Source organism: Sitophilus oryzae, unplaced genomic scaffold (genome assembly GCF_002938485.1).
Source record: "Sitophilus oryzae breed Bouriz unplaced genomic scaffold, Soryzae_2.0 scaffold_682_pilon_pilon, whole genome shotgun sequence".
NCBI lineage: Eukaryota > Metazoa > Arthropoda > Insecta > Coleoptera > Curculionidae > Sitophilus > Sitophilus oryzae.
In genome coordinates, this window is record NW_022147287.1 from 5,766,281 (window position 1) to 5,782,491 (window position 16,211).

Here is a 16,211-nt window from a genome sequence, read left to right on the forward strand (position 1 = left end):
GTATATCGATTTATTAGGAGTAAAAATGATACTTTTTGTGGCGACGCTGTACGTTCGACATTACAGGCGAGGCACAAAAAGTCATTTTTACTCTGAATAGAACATACTATTTTTTTCAAACGTCACAAATAATTGATGCAATGATTTAAACACAAAGAACGACGGAAATAAAATAAATCATTTAAAAGTAAGTAATTATATATCGAGAAACTATGATTACGCTAGTTAAATTTGACACTTAATGTCAGTTTAATAATATATTTTTTCGTATTTTTATGCTTAGGCGTCAAAACATTTTTTTATATTGCCAATCACGTCGCAAAAATTAATACTTTGTGACGTTTGAAAAAAAAAATTATAATGATAAAAATTGATCAGTCATGAAAAAACATCTGTCCCTAGGCCAGTGGCGCATCTACAGGCTGGATCTGGGAGGAATAATTGCAATATTTAAGTAAACTAGTAGATTTGAATGAAATTTTTGCTAAAAAGTTTTTTAGTAATCGTGGGGAAAAAATAAACTTGGAATTGTAATTATTTATTTATTTATAAATTGCTTTCTGGGAGGGGTAATTATTTCCTTTACCACCCTCTTATGCACGCCCCTGTCCTAGGGTACCAAAAATAATACACAAAAGCAAAAAAAAACTATATGAACACAAGTATTAACAAAATGGATTATTTTACTAAAAATAATCAATCCAGAACTTATAAAAATGATTAAATTGACCATTAAACTATTAAATTATCATCTGATCGTAGATATAGTTAGATAAATTTCATAAAATTTAGTTTGTGTTAATACAATAAATTAAATATTAAACAATATAAACTTTAGAACTAAAATAATACTTGTGTTCATAGGGCTATAGTGACGCAGCTGCGCAAGCATAACATTTATAATTTTGATAATCCGGAATAAATTTAGAGTAATTAATTAAAAATAATTAAAAAACTACTACTATAAATAATTGGTAATGATACAAATTTATAAAGAATCTCTTTAATTCTATTAAAAAAATATTACGTTATATAATACAACTAACAATTTAATTAATAATTACAATATCTAATGACCTTTAATGAATGCAAAAATAAAAGATAAATGAGATTGAAAAAAAGCTTAAGAGAAATTATAACAGATTACTATAATATTGCTCAACATATTTTTCATAAAGATTAATGCATAGATTTTAATGATTTAAAATTAATCAAACATGTCTCAAACTAGAGGCGGATTACATAATAAATAGAGCATCAAAATAAATAAATAAAAAGACAATATAAACATAAATAATGGTCCTATTCATAAAATAAAGTGAATTGTTCTTAACTAGTGTTTTATTTTGCAAAATCTTAAGAAAAAAAAAAGATTTTTATCCAGATTATCAAAATTTTACAAAAAATCAATAACACTAATATGACGCCTGATATACTTAAATAGTTAAGAAGAGGATAAAAACCAGTAAACAAATTTATTGAAACAATAACAATATTAATGAAGCTAACGAACCTTGGTGAGGCATTGAGGAATATTGAGTCTGCTTCACGTTGAGTGAAAGAGGAAAGCGAGGAGTAGGAGCAACTGTTGGATATCCATTGTAAAGAAAATGCAGAGATATCTAAAAAATAAAATAAAAATAAAATTAAAAAAAGGAATAAAACGATCTATGTAAAAATTAAAATAAATATATTTTTATTAATGCAATAACTATGTTTTTTAAATTAATAATTTGTATATACCCTATGAGAAAAAAAAAACAGCATCATAGTGGCTTTTAAAATAACAATTAATGACAATTATTTCTGCCAGGTAGACCACAATATATCATTTATAAAAAATGGTATATTTTTTTTTAAATTAAGGTTTTCACCTTTGAATAATAATTGGTATGTTTGAAAACTCTTTATTTTGTTACATTTAAATATTACTTTTGACAAATTTTTATATCAATTTTTAATAAAATAGGAATAGACGTTAAAAAATATATTAAAAAAAGATATATCTATGTAAAAAGTAAAATAAATATATATTTTTATCAGCAAGAATATTAATTTCTCAAGGTCTAAAAAGTAGTAAACGAATTAAAAAGTACGTCATTTTTTAAATTAATAATTTGTATATACTCTGAGAAAAAAAATCAGCATCACAGTGACCTTTGGAATGACAAATGATAACAATTGCTACCAGGTAGGCCACAATATATCATTGACATAAAAATTAAAGGATAAAAAGTTAAAAGAAAGCAGTGTTTATATTTTTTTCAAAAAAACCTTTGAATAATAATCGGTATGTTTGAAAGCCTTTTATTTTGTTACATTTAAATATTACTTTTGAAAAATGTTTTAATCAATTTTTAATAAATGCCATATATATAGGAATAGACGTTGGCCTCATTGACTTGTGCATCTCGAATATTATGAAACCTTATCACAATTTTCAAGCTTGTCAATAAAATTTAGTAAGAAAAAAGAGATAAATAACTTACCAGTGGTAAAGGACTGCGACCACTCCAACAGCTATTAAGAGCTGCCCTAAACGGTTTTCCTTTATTTTCCTGCAAGTTTCATTCCATTTAAAGCTTTTTGCTGCCCACCATAATATTTGCAGATAGTACGACTTGTGGATTTTTAACAGCAATTGTCCCAGCGTATACCTACAATTCCAAAAAAATATTAAGTAAATTTTTACTATAATAATTTTTAAATATTTTTGAGAACAAGATTAATAAAAAACAAAACAAAAAAGATTAATCAAAATTATACTTATTAAAATATATATTTATGGCGTTTATTCTAGTGGGAACTTTAATGTATCGTCAAGGTGTACGTGACGAGTTCTGTTATTTCAAACCAGTTTTGAGTAGCGAATGTTGACAATTTGGCGAAGGATTTTTTTAAACAGTTAATTATTGTGTGTTGTAATTAGTATAAATTGTGAGAAAATAAATCCGTTAAGTATTTTATCGTGAGTTTAAATTAGTGGACCCACAGAATCCGTTACAATATTCAACCAGTAATACAGTATCAGCATTTTATTTTGTCCTGCCTATTTTTAATAGTTGTTGGCTGTTCTAATATTGGAACAAAAGCGCTCGAATATTAGAAAATTTTAAAAATTTTCAAGCTGTCCAATAAAATTTTATAAGATAGATAAATAACTTACCATTGATGAAGAACTGGATCCCCTCTAACAGCTATTAAGTAACAGCAGTTCAAAATGCTTTTCCTTGATTTCTTCTGCACAAGTTTCATTTCATTTAAATCTCTATTATAACCACCATACATATTATTTGCAGCTAGTAGAACTTTTTTGTTTCTAATTGTCAAGAAATTGTCCTATCGTATGCCTAAATAAAAAAAAATATATTAGATAATTTTTCATTATAGCAATTTTTGAAGCTATTAGAAAACAGACAATAACATAAAGTATGTTAATATTTAGAACTATGTAACATAACAAACAAATAACAGACATTTTTTTATATTAATTTGAATAAGTTATAAAGAGTTAAATAAAATTAAAAAAAAAACTTTTATTGATAACTTCAGAAATGATATAAAAAATTGTAAAATCCCTTGATAAGAAAATAAAACATTATTATAATGAGTTAATAATAATCCAAAAAATAAATAGTATCTAATTTACTAGATATATAGAAAAAGAAAAAAATAATATTTAGTAATAACTCGTAAATTTATTGCGTTATTTTGGTGATAACTTTAATAATTTTGAAATAAATTTAAAGATATGCAACCAGTAAAACACTGTTAGCATTGTATTTTTTTCCACTTTAACTGGCCATAACTTTTTAATTTTTTGAGCTCTAATATTAATTAAAAAAACAATTATATTAGTTTTCCAGTCAAGTTTTAATACGGTTTTATTATTATAAATGTCATACACTCTCAAGTATAACCCAGTTATTGGTAAAACTGTATATTTTTAAGTGAAATACCCTATAAATTAAAAAAAAAGAAATAAAGATAATAATTTTGGTGCATTTTTTATTAAATTTTGATAAAATTATTACAAAGAAAGGGCACGAGTGTCTTTCAGAAATTAAAAAATGTGCCATATAATATATTTTTAATGTATAGGGTCTTCCATTTAAAAAAATACACATTAAAACTTGAGCTAAAACTTGATAATTTCTTTTTTTTTAATGAATGTTCTAGATTCTAAAATAAAAAAAGTTAAAACCTGTTAAAATTTAGGGCAAAATAAAATGTTAACACTGTACAAACTGCAGAGTATGAATATTCTGCAAAATTTAATCATTTTACAAAATTCCAAAAAAAATATTAAGTAACTTTTTACTATACTAATTTTTGAAGGTTTTTGAAAACAAGATTAATAAAAAACAAAACAAAAAAGATTAATCAAAATTATATTTATTAAAATATATATTTATGGCGTTTATTCTAGTGGGAACTTCAATATATCGTCAAGGTGTACGTGATGAGTTCTGTAATTTCAAACCAGTTTTGAGTAGCGAATGTTGACAATTTGGCGAAGGATTTTTAAAACAGTTAATTGTTGTGTGATGTAATCAGTATAAATTATAAATTGTGAGAAAATAAATCCGATAAGTATTTTATCGTGAGTTTAAATTAGCGGACCCACAGAATCCGTAACAATATGCAACCAGTAATACAGTATCAGCATTTTATTTTGTCCTGCCTATTTTTAATAGTTGTTGACTGTTCTAATATTCGAACAAAAGCGCTCGAATATTAGAAAATTTTAAAAATGTTCAAGCTGTCCAATGACATTTTATAGGATAGATAAATAACTTACCATTGATGAAGAACTGGATCCCCTCTAACAGCTATTAAGTAACAGCAGTTCAATGGTTTTCCTCGATTTCTTCTGCACACAAGTTTCATTTCATTTAAATCTCTTTTATGGCCACCATAAATATTAGTTGCAGCTAGTAGAACTTACTTGTTTCTAATAGCAATTGTCCTTTCGTATACCTAAATAAAAAAATATATATTAAGTATTAAATAATTTTTTATTATAGCAATTTTTGAAGCTATCAGAAAACAGACAATAACATAAATTATCTTAATATTTCGAACTATCTAAAAATAACAAACAAATAATACACATTTTGTTAATATTAATTTGAATAAGTTATAAAGAGTTATATAAAATTAAAAGAAAGACTTTTATTGATAACTTCAGAAATAATATAAAAATTATAAATTTCCTTGATATGGAAGTAATACAGTGTCTGTATTTTATTTTGTCCTGTCTTTAATAATCCGTTTTATTATTGTTTTAGTTAAAAAAAAAAACGAAAAAAAATAGAGCATGTTAATATTGGACCAAAAGAGCTTAAACATGATGGAAAATTTAATATTTTTATAAGATTTTTAAATTTTATAAGAAGTTGAGAGACATAACTTACCATTATTAAAAGGCAACAGGTGTTGAAGTCAATCCAGTAAATGACATTTTTCTGTGTCCATTAAAGATTTTCCATTAAAACTGGAATTTGGACTGGAAACAGCTGTCAAAACGTCCATTAATACCAATTTGTATTGCTTACTAAAAATACAAATAAATAAATAAGTAAATAAGTAAATTTTTATAAAGTCAGTTTCTTCACACATTTTGGAATAAAAAGTTTTTTTTTAATATGTTAGGTAGATATTAAAAAAATAAACGCAATAGTAACTCTTTAAAATATTGTCAATTATTCATAAATTTTTACAAAAAGAAAACATACTAAATAAAATTAAAATTGTCTGATACAAATTTGTAAATAACTATAAAGATTGAAAAAAAAATATATTAATATATTTTCAATCTCAAACTTATTTTATTTTGAATTTGAAGCCTACAATTTTGTAGTGAAATACAAAAATTGTAGCCTTAAAAAATAATAAAAAAATAAAAATAACTTACCATTTTCATAGCGCAATGGTAATGAAGGCCAATCAATCTCAGTACTATTGATTGTATCTTGAAATTGTCATTTGTGGGTGAGATTTTCAGTGTCATTCCATTCAAAAAATTCCTTGGCATTCATCAAACTAATGTACAGTTCTAACTCATTTGCAGATTTATAACAGCAACTGTTAACGCCCAGTACATCACTCGAACAGATATCTAAAAATAAACAAATATTAAAAAGTATATTAATTTGTACCAATGTAGAAAATTAAAATAAATAAGAAAACATGGTAATATCAATATAGATAGGCAAAATACAAAATTAAGTTGATTTGAATAAAAAAATTCTAATAAATTTAAAACTAAATATTGCACCTAGAGTTATTGAAATATACACATTATGTGTACAATATGTCATAACTTCCAAGCTTTCCAAAAACCTTAATAGGAAAGAAAATAATGTAAAAAAACATACCATTTTTGAAAGATATCTGCGTTGTTGAAGTCAATTTAATGTCCTGTATCTAATGTAGAATAAATTGGTCATTTGTTAGCCTTTTCCCAGTTTAAATTCTGTCAAAACTTCTTTGGTGCTTCTAATAATTCATCCAAGTTGTTATAACAGCTGCCATTCTACATTTCCACCAATAGATATGCTTGCATAAAACATAAATAAATAAAACTTGATGTCCAAGATATCAATAACATCTATAAAAAAATAAAAGTTGTGATAAGTAGGTATTTATTTTTTGCAACTAGATGAAAAAAATTACCTTAATACAGTTGCTCCAAATTTCATTCAAAAAATTTCCGTTACAGCGAACAAAATCCTCCTCCTTTCCTCAAACATTTCTATCTCCTTTTCTTCTATTTCAAAGCAATCCTCTTCCATCTTCTCTGTCCTCTTCTATTTTCCAAGTCTCACCAATTCTTATTCAACTACTTATATAACTAACTTATACAAATTTCAGGCGTCTTACAAACATTTTTCAAAAAGGAGGAAAAGGGATATAATGCTACAACAAACGACTACGCTAGCGCACCTACCTAAAAAAAAGAAAAACACGTTTTTTAGTCAAAGAAAATGATAAATATAAAGTTATATAAATATACCTGATGGCATCTAGAAGATGGCCCTAATCCTGCTGTTGTCCCCCAAAAAAAATCATTCCAAAGCAGCTTAGTACTAAAAAGATTTATGCAGGAACAAACTGAATTTAATTTTAGTAACAAAAATAAATTACTAATACTTTAATTCTCATTATAATGTAAAATTACATTATTTACTAATTTACGTTTAATTAAAAATCACTATTAAAAAAATTAAATAATATTATCAATTTTAAAATAAGACGAAAAATATAGTTATTTCCAAATATAATAGAAAAACAATATGCTACCTAATTTTGTCTCTCTAGAGTTATTTTTTTATTACCCATTTATTATTGCTAAAAAAACTTTATATTAAAGCCTTGTATAGAGTAAGAAAAAAAGTAAAAATGAATGTAAAGATTGCAAATTAAAAATCAGTACTTAATGCAAAATTCTGTAGATGTAGGGAACCTAAAGTTACTGCTTTGGAACCACGACGCGAACCGACTTTTGAAATTCTCCAAGCCATACTGTATCACCTGTAAGAGAAAAAAAAATAATATTAAAATATTTCTAACAAATACATATGCTAGAAGAAACAAAAAACAAGCTATAGACAACAAAAAAAAACAATGTAAAAATTTAAAAACTCACCATCACATCTTGCTTAAGTTCATTTTCAGTCCCACCATAATAATTATACGGCGAAAAAAGCAGTGGCGTCTCACTGCTATGGGGCACATCGAATGCCCCCAACTCCATGGACTTCGGTCGATCCTGTAGAGTTGACAATAAACACGTTTTCCAGGTATTCGACGGTACCTGGAACAATCCGAATTTTTTTGGGACTGATCATATGCAGCATGTAGACAGAATTTTTGACTTCTTCAATCTTGTTTTTTAAAATCGCGCTGCGAAACCGGGTTGTACTAAAAAAATGAAAAAAAAAATTAGTTATATAAGTAACTACAAGTTAAATTAGAATTTAAACTTATATCTACTATAAGTTTTAAAAAAGTTGCTCTAATTACTATACAAGTTATTCTACTTTAATTTGAAGCTCATGTAACAAAAAAACTAAAATATACAACACAAAAATAAATAATAATATAAAAAGAATTTTGATTGCTACATGGTGCGATAAAAAAATTATTTGGTAGAGAGTACAGTAAAAGTTTGCAATTTAATGTAATATAAAAAATGGACTTACTTTTAACAGGTTTAAGTTAGGCCTGGTTATGCTCGCCTCCTCCCGACATTTTCTGCCTTCAAAATTCGACGCGGGGCAGACCAAGAGAAAAAAACAAAAAAATGTTTCCACGACCCGTCTGCGAGTGTGTGCTGGTTGCCTTCCTTATGCAGATTCGACCCATTGGTCGACGATTAAGCCTCACCAGTCAGTTCCCATCCCAATTAAGCCGCCTCGTCTGGGGTCACCCTCGTCACCCGTCGAACGGACATCCACCGGGACCCCCTACAGGCGGACCCCCCTCATCATCTTCAATGTGTCCGATATCCCGCCCCCTGCCCCTTCGAGGGTCACGGAATACGTGCACGAAGAAATCTCGGAGCTTGGGTGCCAGGTTGTATCCGGCCGAAGCCTCTAGCATTAGAACACCTAGCTCGTAAATCAGAGGGTGGTGACTCCCTTGGGTACCTCTGCATGCTACACAGGTCATCGATGCCCGAGCATCAGGGTTAGGGGGTGACCCAAGAAGTCTCCTCTCTTGGGGAAGGCCGCGCCGCGCTCTGGAGTCATCTTAAGCCGGGGATCCACACCGACAAAAACACTGTTAACCAACCGCATCAGCTAACGAAATTCACTAATGTTGAATTAGGAAATTTTATTAACCAACACAGAGAGCTAGCAATGCTCGTGTGAGTGAGGAAGGAGTGGTTGGTGTTGTAGTATTAATATAACGCGCCTAAAAAAAGAAAAAATATTGGAATACCTATAAAAATATTATCAAACACCTATAAAAATATTACGACAATATATAAATAGGTATATTTATTTTAAATGAAAAAAGAGATGCTCCATTTATACCTCAGCAATATTTTATAAGATTTTTCCTTGATTATTATACCAAAAATGTCAAAAATATAAAGCTGTTAGGTATATGACAGAAAAAATGGATATAAATTTGATGAATATGGTCAAAAACCAAAGAATTTTTCCTTGATGTAACACAAAAAATAAAATACAAAAGGAGTTTTTAGAGTTGTAACATATTATTTAGAGCTAAAAGTTAAACCTACAGTGTTTCAAATAAATAAAAAATATTAAAGTTATATTTTTTTAACAAAGAGACATCCTATATATATTTTATTACATTTTTAGTTTCTACTATGAAGACACAAAAAACATTCGATCAAAATTTACGGCTTATACTGTTTTCGAAATATTTAAATTTTTATAAAAATTCAGTAACAATTGATTTATTTATTCAATGCAAATTTACACAACACATACATATATAATACTGAATTAGCAAACATCATTTGTTAACATTAATACTATTTTTTAACATGTAATATTACATAACGCCAATAACGCGCTTTAAAAGAGAAATATATTTTAAAATACCATATATCAAAAATCATTACAAAAATGCTGAAACATAAATATATGTAGGATTCTTAAATAAAAAAAATACGTAATAAAATTCCTAATGAACCTACCTATTTAAAACTTAAATACAAAAAACCTACTCATTCAAAATATTATCAAAATGCGCATATTATATTTTTAAAAAATAAAGAAAACTCCAAGAATGCCCTATAAAAAGAAATTTAAATTAAAAATAGCAATTTAGAAAAAATCAAGACATCGAATTCCAACAGGCAGCCATTTTATTTAAACATTCCTTGACGGAAAAAATTAAACAAAAAATCAAAGATACATTACGTAATTTACCAAAAACGTAGTACTATTTTACCCTTATGTAACACGCAGTATACAAAGTATCGAAAATACATAGTTTTACATACTTATTTATTAATCTACGTATATTATTTAAACAATATTCTTAAAAATTAATAACTTAATGGGGAACATTGAGAAAACGGCAGCCATGATGGATATTGCGAAATCCAAAAACTTTAAACTAAAATATCTCAAAAAATACATAAAATTACGGGTACTCACTTTTTCAGGAGGCTAAGCAGGGCACTAGTAACAGATTACGCATAAATTGTGTACACTAAACGCACTTTTTCGTCAGAAAATTAAAAAAATCGATGCAACCGACGGGAGGACGTGCGGATCCTTCAATTGCAAACGACCCAAGGAGGACCGGCGTTGCCAGATTGAAGTCGTTCGTAAAATTTAAGCTGCTCATAAAATTAATTTATTTATTACTAATAAAATAGTTTATAGAAAAATTCTTGTAAATTATGCTTAATTTTGTTCTCAAAAGTTATTATTTACTCAATACGTTCCACTGAAATCGTTTTTTTACGTAAGGTAAAATATTTATTGTCATAAATAAGAAACAAATAAGTAATTATAAACATAAGCATACAAAAATCATGAAATAAACATAAAATGAAGCTGTTTAAATACATTTTTAATGCTATAAATACATCGAAACCAAGAATAAAGACTATAATGTTAATACGTAATTACAAGAAGAAATAAAAGTAATTTCTACAAAACAACATTACTGGTACTTGTTTTATTAAATATATATAGAAATTACCCTCACTATAGTGCCAGTGATCAATTTAAACTAATATAATTTCACAAAAACCACATAGAAAAAAATGTTTTCGGCATTTATTAACAATCTGGCAACATCGAAGGAGAATAAAATTCAAAACCTCCAAGCGACCGAAACTGACCAATCACGAACGAGTATTTTTTGCTCTTGGATGCCTTGATTTAACTTTTTTTTAATAAACACGAACGGTTTTTATTAAAATTTCAGTAGAATATGCTTCTTTAATTAATTAAATGATTTGTCTTTATTTGTATTTATTCCCTCCAGTATAAAATATCATACAAAACTTATTTTATATTGAAATTATCTGGTAGGCACATAATTAGATGAACTATAAAATCATGCATTTCTTCAATATTTTAATAAATTATTAAGAAACAAGTGTTTTTATTCAATAAATATCCCTTAGTTTAATAAGAAACTAATTCTATATAGTTAAATAGTAAGAAATGTGAGATAAATTATTTAAAAAAATAACTTCACAAGTCTTTAACTTGACTCAACGCTAACAGCTCTTACCGGATGTATCTGTTCAACTTTTGGCGCCACAATTTTCAAATTTGAAATTTAATTAAACTGAATTATTGCTGCTTTATTTACAAGAAAAAATTAATTAATAAGTAAAAATTAGTTATGTATTCGTTATTTACGAGTTCTCCGGCGATGGCAACACCGGCGGAGAATGCACCAAGCCTATAGGTAGGAAATGCTTTTTAAACATAGGTATTAATAAAGACAAATTAAATGCCATTAATCAAATTTATTTTTCCTTTAATCATGCACAACACAAAAAAAGCAACCCGCTTGAAACATACATTTATTAAATATTAAAACTTGATTATTTCCTAAATATTTGTAAATCATCTTTATGTATCACTTATTGTAGACAAGGATGTAAGATATACGCCATTCAAAATACCTATTTTATACATAGTACATATCAAAAGTTACAAATGCTGAAATAAGTTTGAGCAAATTCGATTTTGTCTCAAAAATATTAAACTGATTTTTGATCGAGGTTAATTATTCCAGTCACACAAAATCTTTTTTGTCTTTAATAAAAAAAACAACGTCATATTAGGCGAAGAAATAAATATTTTATTACAAGTTTTACTATATCTATTCATCAAGTTATTAATGGTGAAAGTAACAGCTGGTTAGTTTAGTGTTATTTGAAAAAAATGAAACAAATATCAAAAAGTGCTTGTAATTCCAAGAACTTTAGCAACAGACATAGTAAAGCTCTAACTATATTGTTATTTCTATGCCTAGTATGTCGTTGTTTTACATTGTGTATTAAAAAAAAAAATGAAAATATACAGGGTGTTTCAAAAAACATGAGCCAGAAAAAAAGTCAGCGGGGCACATCTTTTCTTTCAAAAGTTATAATATATATGAAGTAAATATTATGAGAAAAAAATCGAACATGTTCTTGACATATTTCCTTATCTATTTTGTTATTACAGTCACCATTATATACAGTTTTAACCATTTTATATTTCATCTTCTAACGTGTAATTAATAATAATATCCTATTGAATCGCGGAAAACATAACCCTGTATATCAGCTGCACTCCATTTTTTTGGGAAAACATTTTCCAACAAACCGGCTATATACAAGGCGTTTCTTCCTTTCATATCACTACTTTAGGTCATGCACTCTACAGGGTGGTCCGAAATGTATTCCGGAAACTTCGGCAGCATATTCTGCAGATAAAAATAATTAAAAAAGCTCGTATAAATGTATGCCTTAAAATGCTTAGTTTCGGAGATACAGGGTGTAGAAGTGTCATTTTTATTTCGATTTTTTCCAAATAAATTCTGAAGTAACGTCAATATTTGGATGAAAAAGAAAACTGTTTTATCATAATGACATCAAAATCAAATTTCTCATGTCAAAAAACACCAATCTTCATCCAAATACTGACGTTATATCAGATACATAAGATATTATTTGGAAAAAATCGAAATAAAAATGAAACTTCTACACCCTGTGTACATTTATACGAACTTTTTTAATTATTTTTATCTGCAGAATATGCTACCGAAGTTTCCGGAATACAGTTCGGACCACCCTGTATATTTAATAATTTGATAAGGATAAAACTTAAGTTGTACTTAATTGATACTCGCGAATATAAATAATTAATAGAAAATAAACACATATGATTAAAAAACTAGCGCTATACAATAATTGTGAAGAGAACACACAGAGTTAATTTCACACATTTTTCATAATATATTAAACATCTGTATCTAGTTTTCTATATATGTACACGATCTATTTAAAAAATACATCTCTAGTCTAACGAACCTGTACATAATATATAGCGGAAAATTTTAAATTCTAAAACTAGTAATTTTCAAATTTACCGCCATAATCTCAGCTTCATACATACGTTTTAACTACGAAATAGGTCAAATACACATTCAGTCCATCGGTTACTTTTTTCTAAATCGGTACAAAAAATAAACTAATGTATAATTTTCAAGTCGGACAATGCGTTTCGTAAGTACCGGTACATTAGAACTACTAAATCGCGCCTTAATTTTGATCTTTTTTATTCTATTAAAGCTATAACGTTTAAATGTCATTAATACTCGAAAAAATGATTATGTTCAAAATAGAGAGCAGTTGTACAGGGTGTGTCAAATTCAACGCTTTTAAATGGAAACACCCTTTTCTATAGGAGATAGACAAAAACTAATATCGGTGTCTGGAGCTCAATTTTTGTCAAAAACATGATGGTGAAAACCGCATATCGATATCTGTTACCGTTTCGGAGTTACGTTTTTCAAAAATATGCATTTTTAACAAATCGCTGTAACTTTTTTGCTATGGACACATTTCCACACATTATTAACATTTCCAAAGCACCTTTTTACGTAGAATTTAATGATTTAAGTATAATTTTTTTAAAATTAATAATTTAAGAATTATCAACAGAAAATTTGATTTTTTATATGAGACACGCTGTATATCTTTAATTTATTGAAAAGAATTTAAAATTACCTTTCCAAAAATATACTACACTTGATATTTTGCTCGATTCCTCTTCGAGAGATAGAGTATACAAAAATTCGCCCGCTTTAAATAAGTAGGCTTTGAATGGCACCGGCTGTAATGCAAAAAAATTCTAGCTATGAGCATCAATTAAAACGAAAATAATATGTGTTATGAGAGATGCAGAATTTGATAACAATTTAAAATATATTTAACCAACATCAACAAATTTAAACTATATCTGATAACAATAAAAATAAATAGTAAACCAAGACATGGGATTTTGCTGCAGGTGTTCGACGGTCTTCTGTTATATCGACCATCTTCTGTTATGGACAGACGGGGCCGTTTCTGAACATTTCTCGCGGAGTTCATTAACTCAGTGGGGGTGAAAGATACCCTCTCATAACTGCTAAGTATTTCTAATTCTTGTCTAGATTATACGGAAGAATAAGGAACTTTTATTCTTCCGCAAATATATCCATAAAATTAGATCCATAGGCACTAAGTCAGGTGGCCTCGACGGCCAACGGCTGGGATCTTGGTTAGCTATTCAATTATTCTTGAAATTGGCTGCAAATATTTGCTGATAACTTCAGCGTTCTGAGGCGGTGCCTCTTCTTGCTGGAAAAATATGTTTTCGAGTTCCATTAAGGGCATATCATCAATAAGGGGTCCAAAGCCTACTAGTTAAAAGTGGCGAACTTTTAAAAATTCTCCTACTAGTTAAAAGTGGCGAACTTTTAAAAATTCTGTATTTCGAAGGGGAATATAACAGAATATCAAGTGTGCTATATTTTTGGAAAGGTAATTTTAAATTCTTTTCGGTTAATTAAAAATATAAAGGGTGTCCCAAATAAAAAATCATTTTTTCTGTTGATAACTCTTAAATTATTAATTTAAAAAAAATTATACTTTTTTTTTTTTGTTTTCACTCTTGGCTTTAGGTCGTTGGGGTTGCAAAGATGTTTCTAGATTTTGTTCATTATTTTTTATTTAAGACGACGTTTCGACAGTATATGTCTTTTTCAAGCCTCTTGAACGTAGATTCTTACAGAGTTAAAATTTTTCAAATTCAAGAGGCTTGAAAAAGACATATACTGTCGAAACGTCGTCTTAAATAAAAAATAATGAACAAAATCTAGAAACATCTTTGCAACCCCAACGACCTAAAGCCAAGAGTGAAAACAAAAAATATATAGTATACAGGTCAAAGAAACGAAACAAAAAAAAAAATTATACTTATACCATTAAATTCAAGGTAAAAAGGTGCTTTGGAAATGTTTTCATAGAAATACAAAATTTTCCATAGCAAAAAAGTTACAGCGATTTGTTAAAAATGCACATTTTTTAAAAACACCCTGTAACTCCTAAACGGTAACAGATATTGATGTGCGGTTTTCACCATCATGTGTGTGACAAAAATTGAGCTCCAGACACCGATATTAGTTTTCGTCTATCTGCTATAGAAAAGGGGTTTTCCATTTAAAAGCGTCGAATTTGACCCACCCTGTACATTCGAACTACGCACCTCAACTGGCTCGTAAGGTTAAAGTTAACGCAGTAACAGTATCTTTCTAATCTAAATAATGAAAAATTCTAGTACTTTATCAAAATATGTACGTTCTATAGAAATGAAAAAAAAACACATTTTTTTGGCAGTGATAGTGGAAGTTATAGAAGAGACATGGAAGAATGATAAGCGCAATTGAAATTAACGTATTCTTAATCTGAAAACAAAAAAAAATAGTTTGATGGGGGCGGTGGTACATCCGAACTACTGATGTTTGGTCGTCCCATTTATTACGAATTACGAAACTCCATTAAAGCTATCGAAATTTTATGTAGTATCTGTTCGTTTCAGATAACGTCTGTACTAATTGAACGTGGACATTTTGTATTTTTTCCTTGAATTGCTTTACGAACACTTAACTATGTACCTACGTAACTATCGACTTTCTTAGTGCATATACTCGATTTCGGGCAGTTTTATAATATAAAAACAACGAAATCCGACAAATTAGTTCAAACGTATCAGATTTTTCATGGTAGTTCAAACGTACTAGATATACAGGGTGTAAAAAAGTTCGTGTAAATGTATGTCCTAAAATGCTTAGTTTCGGAAATACAGGATGTAGAAGTTTCATTTTTATTTCGATTTTTTTCAAATAATTTATGAAATAACGTCAATATTTGGATGAAAATTGGTGCCTGGGAGTTTTTTGATATGAGAAATTTGATTTTGATGTCAATATGACTCCTACTTGTAGAGGGCGCCACCTACATATTTTTTTTACTGGTTTGATGAGTAATAACTTTTCGTCCGTACCTGTATAAAACTACTGAATAAAAATGTACATTTACGAAGTTTTTTACGTAAAAAATGTCTCTTGGTAAAAATCGCTACGAGTAATGGTTCTCGAGATATTTGGAATCGAAATTATCATTACCTATCATTATTGACATAAATTAAACATGTTGGCTAAAT

The 16,211-nt window shown here is 28.0% G+C and overlaps 2 long non-coding RNA genes across 2 annotated transcripts; both read right to left on the minus strand.

The window, feature by feature from the left end:
- Positions 1-1,379: 1,379 nt before the first annotated feature.
- LOC115888008 lies at positions 1,380-7,202 on the minus strand. Its single transcript, XR_004051186.1, has 9 exons — positions 7,019-7,202; positions 6,679-6,952; positions 6,381-6,613; positions 5,918-6,121; positions 5,418-5,557; positions 4,802-4,980; positions 3,167-3,350; positions 2,490-2,657; positions 1,380-1,622 (listed from the first exon to the last, which is right to left on the minus strand). It is a non-coding gene; the product is annotated as an uncharacterized LOC115888008 (long non-coding RNA).
- A 261-nt stretch (positions 7,203-7,463) lies between these two features.
- Positions 7,464-10,269, minus strand: LOC115888014. Its single transcript, XR_004051192.1, has 4 exons — positions 10,146-10,269; positions 8,208-8,922; positions 7,652-7,819; positions 7,464-7,536 (listed from the first exon to the last, which is right to left on the minus strand). It is a non-coding gene; the product is annotated as an uncharacterized LOC115888014 (long non-coding RNA).
- Between the last annotated feature and the right edge of the window lie 5,942 nt (positions 10,270-16,211).